The sequence below is a fragment of the Cebus imitator genome, unplaced genomic scaffold, assembly GCF_001604975.1.
Source record: "Cebus imitator isolate Cc_AM_T3 unplaced genomic scaffold, Cebus_imitator-1.0 Scaffold547, whole genome shotgun sequence".
NCBI lineage: Eukaryota > Metazoa > Chordata > Mammalia > Primates > Cebidae > Cebus > Cebus imitator.
In genome coordinates this window covers 809,986-818,140 of record NW_016107862.1, presented here as the reverse complement: position 1 = coordinate 818,140, position 8,155 = coordinate 809,986, and the positions used below count along the sequence as shown (strand labels likewise).

The window sequence follows — 8,155 nt, the reverse complement described above, 5'->3', positions numbered from 1 at the left end:
TTAATAGAATTGCCTTGGGGACAACATACACATATTTAGACATGGGACTAGTGCAGTGATACCTGTTCCAGGACTTGATATAGGAGGTGCTCAAAAAATGTTAAGTGAACAAATGAATTCAGCAAGCAAGTAAATAAAATAGTGTGTGTGAAAGTGTCTTTTCAACTATCAGGCTTGACCTAAAGGTGAAGGACCAGGGATGAACTTAGCTAGTTCCTGGGTAGCTGACCTGCTGTTGCCCGCAGCCAATGCCAATTACTTGCCCTCCTGTCCGGCCAAAACCGATTGCATATGAGGTTAACACTTGACTCAAATCTGTTCATCTATTGGCTGACAAACTGCCAATTAGACTCTTCCAGTATCTGAATGGTCACAGAAATAATAAATTGTGAGATGAAAGTGGGCGATTGAACGGAAACATTACGTAGAGTCATGGCTGGGACAGCCATATTGGTCCATTACACTAGAAGCAACCAAAGAGAGAGCAGATAAAGAGACACAGATGACAGAGACCATCTGGGCCTTAGAACTGGAGAGGACAGCTCAGTTCCCAACATTCCCATTGCATTTTCAGTCTGGCTGTACTTTGTGTCTTGTCTTTGGGAGTCTGAGAGACTTTTTGCTTGACAATGTAGAAGAAATCCTTTGCTTAGGCTGGGGTTGGAATGGGGATTGGAATATCCGTTCCTTATCCTCAAATAATCTTTCATTAAAACACTGGGCGAACAAAACACAATATCTTATTAACAGGTACGAACTTATCTACAAGGAGAAGAAAAAGACACCCACAAGGGCTGAGGCACATGTACACATTGGAGGCGCATGTATTCCCTGAAGTAAATGTGAGGGACCTCCTCTGGCCAAGGGCAAACTGAATCCCAAGGCTGATGGCGGGAGTGGTCATTCTCTGAAGATGTTCAAAGATACCTCTTAAATGAGCAGAGGAAGTTGAGCCAGAAACCAGGAAAAAGTTCCAAAGAAATAAAGCGTCAGCCTGGCATGTGATTGCTGGAGCTGAGGGCCAACAGTCAGCGGCCAGTGCAGGCAGCCTCCCAGGACTCTCTACGGAGACTGGCTGACTAGGCTGGGAAACCCACCAAACCACGAGATGGCCAAGTGCACAATAGGCCAAAATGCAAACGAATCATATGCACGAAGTAACATAACTAAGAGAAGGAGACAGGGCCAACCGGGCATGGTTAATGGGATCCTGGTGAGAACAGATTCCTCATCCAGAGCTGTAAGTAACTCAGATGGTGTTTGTTGTAAGATTATGAAACACTGTGGGACTTGTGGTTCCTGTAATTTGTCTGCCTCAGAAGAGCTAATGTTTATTGATTTTCTTCTGTACAAAGCAGAATCATCCATTTGGTTTGCCAGTGTTGAAAGTTCTCAGGTTTCTGGAAGAAGCATGGACCAAAAGAATTAAAATGAGTATCTCTGTATCAGTTTTCTTCCTAGTCACAGAGAGTGAATATTGCTACAATGAAAGCTTTCACAAACATCCAAAATTTAATTCTTCCGTAAATCCTCAGAAATTGAAAATGATGGAAGAAAATGAGCATTTATTGAGTACCTGACATGTGGCAGGCAGTGAGCTGGGCCCCTTCTCAAGACAGCAGTGAATTTGATCTTTGCAAGACCTCCGAGCATTATTGTACTATTTCACTGAAGAGAAAACTGAAGGTTACAGAAACTAAATAGCTTGCCCATCTCCCACAGCTATTATGGAGCCAGACTGCGATTCTGACCCATGACTGTCTATTTCAAGTCCCTAATTTTTATGTGTCATCATACTGCCTTTCTATGAGGGCTTTCCAAGGGCCTTAGGAACCCAAAGAGCCCATACAGGAAAACACTAGGGCTGCTGGGGGTGGTGGTCATTCTTGATTTACAGTTTAATGTGAAGGTCTTGGGGTAGAAAGGATGGGAAATATGGAAACTCCTTTTATTAATATCCTTTTTCTAAGATACTATTTTAAAATTCTTTTTTTTTTTTCCAAGACGGAGTCTCACTCTGTTACCCATGCTAGAGTGCAGTGACGCCATCTCGGCTCACTGCAACCTCCATCTCCCGGGTGGGTTCTAGGGATTCTCCTGCCTCAAAGGACTACAAGGCCACCACACCCAGCTAATTTTTGTATTTTTAGTAGAGACGGGGTTTTTACCATGTTGGCCAGGCTGGACTCGAACTCCTGGCCTCAAGCAATCCATCAGTCTCCCAAAGTGCTGGGATTACAGGCATGAGGCACCATGCCCTAGATTCATATTTTTAATCCACCTGGAATTTATTTTTGAACAAGATGTGAATTAGGACGGTTTATTTTTGACTTAAGCCCGACCCATGTTTGGTAGTACAATTTCTTTTTTAAAGTATTATTTTCCCATTGAATTGAATATGTCACTTTCGCCATTCATTATGTTTTTATATTCATTCACTCTACTCCCAGACTCTCTTCTTCTCTCCATTGGCCTATTTCAGCACCAATTCCTTACTGTCTGAATCCTGTAGCTTCGTTTTAAATTTTACTACCTGGTAAAGCAAGTGGCCACTCTTAACCCTTCTCAGACACTTATTCTTCCATATTATCTTTAACATCTTCTTATCTATTCCTCTCCCCTCGCTGAAAATCATCATTTTGATTCCAATTAAATTTAACTACGTTTGTATATTCATATAGGTTATAAATAAAAATTGATGTTATAAATTAAATATTACATTGCAAAATTGGTGTATATATCTTCATTTATTCAATTTTGTCTCATGTCTTTTAACACAATTTTATGTTTTTTTAAGTATGCCTTTTGTCCATCTTGTTGGATTCATTCCTAAATATTTTATAGTTTTTGTTTCTATCAAAAATAAAATTTGTTCTTATTTTTATTTCTAACTGGATGTGCTCATTTAGAGAAAAGTTATTGATTTTTTATGTTTCTCATATTCAGTCACCTTAATTCTCTTCATCCTCGTAGGTTATTTAAGTCACTAAATTCTAACAGGTTTTCTAAGTAACTAAATTATGTTTATATTTTCTGCAAAAAAAAGATAATTTATTTTGTTTTTCTGCAATGTTTTACACACTGTACTATTGCATTATTTAAAAGTTCCAAAGCAATACTAAATAATAGTAATAAGGTTGGGTACAGTGGCTCACGCCAATACTCCCAGCACTTTGGGAGACTAAGGCAGTTGGATCACCTGAGATCGAGAGTTCAAGACCAGCCTGGCCAACATGGCAAAACTGTCTCTACTAAATATACAAAAATTAGCTGCGCATGGTGGTGCATACCTGTAGTCCCAGCAACTCAGGAGGCTGAGGCAGGAGCAGGAGAATTGCTTGAACCTGGGAGGTGGAGGTTGCAGCAAGCCCCAGATTGTGCCACTGCACTCCAGCCTAAGTGACAGAGCAAGACTTTGTCTCCAAAAAATAATAATAATGGTAATAGCAGGCAATCTCTTGTTCCTGATTTTAAAATGGCTTCAATATTTCATAGCTTGCTATAATTATTATGTTTTAAAAGTTGTATTCTTCTATTATACATGGAATTTTTATTAGTAATGTTTAAATTTTATGAAATGCCGTTTACCATCTACTGTTATAATACAGTTATTTTCTCTTTTCATTTGTTAATATAGTGATTAGATTTTGTTGATAAATACCCTAATTTTAAACTATCTTTAAACACCTAAAATAAACTTGATTCTATTTCTATATATTATTTTTACAATTGTCTACAGGAGTTTATTGACTAATTTTTGCTTAGAATTTTTGTTTTTGTATTTGTAGATGAAGTTGCCAAGTTTTTCTATCTTTATCCTGCTTTAGTATTAATTATTCTAGCTTTTCATAGATACAACACTCCTAGAACAGAGACAAAAGATGATTTATTACTCACAGCAATAACAGTAGTCAGATATCAGCATTTTTGCACCAATTTCCTAAGCCCTATCTCCCCCAGGGCAATGTGAAGAGGGACAGCTGATACCCGCGCACAGCATGTTGGATTACAGGAGAGGCATCGTGAGTTTAGGAATCTGTTTTATAATGAGCATGAAGCATTACTGCTCTTTGCTCCAGAAAGAGACTCTGTATCTTCCAAGGTTGTAAGCAAACCTACCCTTCACTCTGAAGAGAAACACTGTCTCCATCTTCCAAAGTTATTTACTATACTAACAACCTTGAAAATATAGTCCAGGATAAGGGGCAATCAGTACTTCTCTCACAGACGCACAAAACACAACAGATCCAGGAAGAATTATTTCCCAGCGATGTGTAGCTGAGGTTGAAAGGACAAAACGTTAGTACTTGTTAATTCTTAGGCAGTGGCCATGTGAATGTCATTACACTAGTCCCTGAAACATTTTCAAAATCTCCACCTTGTCCCCATAAAGAAAATGAGACTTGTCTAATATGGAATAGTTGACTCAAGATTTAGTGACTGTTCCAATAAAATATGGGTGACTTCCCTTCAGAAATATTGAATTTGATGGGTGGGGCAAGTTAGGGGCCTTTTAATTCAAATAATCTGCAATGTTGGATGGTCAAATTGGAAGGCATTTCAGAGTCCCTTAGTCATGCCTATTTTGTACCTCCTCATTTCATCACCTTCATAGATGGACCACGAATAGGTGATTGGCAATCTCTCTCTCTCTCTCTCTCTCTCTCTGTCTCTCTCTCTCTCTCTCTCTCTCTCTCACACACACACACACACACACACACACACACACTACACAAACACAATTACCAAATAAATCATGCCTGGGATTATCCATGTTTCTTAATCCCTTTAGACTTTTTTAAATGAGGTCAATGGGAGGGCTGTTTTTATGATCTCAAAGCACTGGCATGTAGAAAACATAATGGACATAGGAAAGTCAATGGTGAGCAAGAGAAAAATTGACCCTGTTCCACAGAACTGACTATGTAGTGGGAAAGATAAATAATTCGATAGAATAATAAGATGTGATTGGATCTCAGATCCACTAGAAATTGATTTAACCTCACCTTCCACATGTACTCAACCACTAGCTCCCTAGAAAGTTATAATCAGAGAGAATAAGTACAGTTTTCTTGTGATCATTCCTAAGAGAGTAACAGAACAGCAGTGCCAGGGAAATCTTAGATTATAAAAAGACCCAACAGGATACTGGTTAACAAAAGGTGTTTGCTTAGGTGACCTCTCTCTCTCGCTCGCTCAGATTTTCCTTTACAAAAATAAATTCAAATATCTAGCTTCATACCTCAAATAAATACTTACTGCTTTAAAGCACCCAGCAAATCTAACATAGCATTAAAAAGTCCAAAATTAGAATTTTTTTTGAGGTCTCTGCCCAAAATGCAAGACCAGCATCCCCAGGAACTTCCTCTCTCCTGCCCCTTCAAACGTCATTTGGACATCATTCTTGTGAGCATAACAATATATAAAACACACACACACACACACACACACACACATTTATTTTATCTCTCTATGTTTCCGAAAATTTCCCCTTATTCACTCTCAAAGCCTGAGAATGTAGGAGGGGGCTCCTGTTGCTGAAATAGACACAAGATTCACTAATGAAAATGATGGTTTCTTTATCCATCCTCTTAGCAACAATAAAAATGTGGCTGCAGTTCAATTTAAGCAAACATCTAAATGAAAATTTAGATTTATTTATGTAAAGTATTAAATTAAATGCAAAACCAGATTCTAGTTTCCTTTGAAAGCCAGACTAAGCAACAGTTATAATTTGCTACATCAGTTATGCTGAGCTACCGCAGATGATTTTGAAAGATGGGCTTTGCCTGCCCCCTGCTGTACTCTAGGCAAATAACAGGACTTCCTAATTTAGCATTGGTAGGCAAGATTGCTAAAATGTAAAGGAGAGGGCAAAAAAGACCAAGCACATGGTTCACCACTGTTCCATGTAGCATAGTACCTGGAATATAGTAGGCACTCAATAAATGTGCTGAGCAAATGAGCATACAGGTAAGGAAAGTATGCTTACAGACTGGGTAGGCAACATACGAAGTTTTACAGGCCCAAGAAAAAAATGCAAATGTTTTGCAATGTTCTGTTCATACGTTTTTGATGAGCATGAACCATGAGAAATATGAAAAAAGATAATTAGCAATGGCTCCTGTACCACCAATTTCTTAGCCCCCCTGGCCAAGCTCATCCATGACAACTCTGGCATTGTAGAAGGGCTCATGACCACAATGCATGCCATCACTGCCACCCAGAAGACTGTGGATGGCCCCCCCAGGAAACTGGTGTGACAGCCACGAGGGTCTCCAGAACATCATCCCTGCATCTATTGGAGCTGCCAAAGCTGTAGGCAAGGTCCTCCCTGAGCTGAACAGGAAGTTTGCTGGCATGGCCTTCCGTGTCCCCACCACTAATGTGTCAGTCACGCATCTGACCTGCCATCTGGAAAAACCTGCCAAATATGATGGCATCAAGAAGGTGGTGAAGTAGGTGTCAGAGGCCCCCCTCAAGGGCATCCTGGACTACACTGAGCACCAGGTTGTCTCCTCCAACTCTAGCAGAGACACCCACTCTTCCACCTTCAATGATGGGGCTGGTATTGCCCTCAACTACCACTTTGCCAAGCTCATTTCCTGGTATGACAATAAATTTGGCTATAACAACAGGGTAGTGGACCTCATGGCCCATGTGACCTCCAAGAAGTTAGTCCACCAGACCACCAGCCTCAGATCCTCAGCTGCTAGGAATTCCCTGTCAAACTAGGTCTCCCACAACACTGAAAATCTCCCCTCCTCACAGTTTCTATGCAGATCCCCCTGAAGAGGGAGGGGCCTAGGGAGCCCCACCTTGTCATGTACCATCAATAAAGTCCTCTGTGCTCAGTCAAAATAAAAAAGATACTCTAGCAGCAGGATTCCATGATTTTTCTCCAGCAATATTCAGCTGCTAGGTATAGGTACAGGTAGAGACTTGGGTTTATAAATGGAGTTGAAGTTTCATCAAGTGGGTACACAGAGTAGCTAAGGATATTTATAAAGGAATGGTTGTAGTGATGGACCACTGTATCTCAGCGGAGTAGGAAGGCAAGGAGATGCAGGCGACATGTATGAACAAGCAGTGGGGCGAAAGGATGAGGCTTCAATGAGATTAAAGGATTCCTTGAAAGGGAATACTGCAGTCAATGAACTGATAGGAAGCCATCAAATCTAGATTTGGGAGGCAGTAGTGACATAGTAGAAGGGTATGACTTATAAGTGAGTAGACATGCAGGAAAGGAGGTCTTTTGGGGGCTGAAGAAATCAAGGAATGGGATGGGTCATTCATGTGGCATTAAGGATCCAAGAATGACCACAGAAGGAACAAGAAAAAAAGGCTGGAAGCCAGGTGCTAGTTATCAGTGAAGGAGAGGAACATGGTAGGGAGGTCAGTAGATGGCCCACAGTAAGTTGAGATGACGAGTGGAAAAGTCTGACAACTTTAAAGAAGCTGTTTTGTTTATTTGCTGTTTAATAGAAAAAAGACTTGAAAGGGAGCAATGGAGCACAGAAACATCCCCTCTGTTAGGACCGGCAGTAACTAGAGAGGGAGAAAGCCAGCCTTGAGAGGGCTGCAGGGGAGACACTCTACTGGGGGAATGAAAGACACAGGGTTTCAGTTAAACTGAAAAACAAAGAGAACGCACAGAGAGAGAGAAAGTGTTTAGGCAAATTGCTAATAACAGACAGTGGATTATAGAGAGCACAGAAGACAGGTGTGGGAGGGCAGGAAAAAGTTGAAGGTGGGATTAGATTAGGTAATTGTTCTGAGTCCTAGCTGCACAACAGAATCATCTAGGGAACTTTTGAAGATACTGATGCCTACACCCAGATCAACTGAAGTAGAATCTTAAAGGAGTAAGGTCAGGGTATGTACGATAGTAACCAAACTTTTAAATACAGTCATCCCCCAGTATCCATGGGCAATCAGTTCCAGGATCCCTGTGGATATCAAAATCCACGATGCTCAAGTCCCTTATATAAAATTGTCAGGTCCAACTGGCAGACTCTGAGCCAGTGACAGATGAACAAATGTGCTGAGACACAGATACTCAGTGAAAGAGCGGGCTGGGGGTCCAGGCAGTTTATAGACTCCAAGGAGGGTACAATAAACAGTCAGCAGCCACAGCCCTGACCAGCTGGACTCC

At 40.8% G+C, this 8,155-nt stretch overlaps 1 pseudogene; it reads left to right on the top strand.

The window, feature by feature from the left end:
- The first annotated feature begins 1,195 nt into the window (after positions 1-1,195).
- LOC108293760 lies at positions 1,196-6,462 on the top strand (annotated as a pseudogene).
- The last annotated feature ends 1,693 nt before the right edge of the window (positions 6,463-8,155 follow it).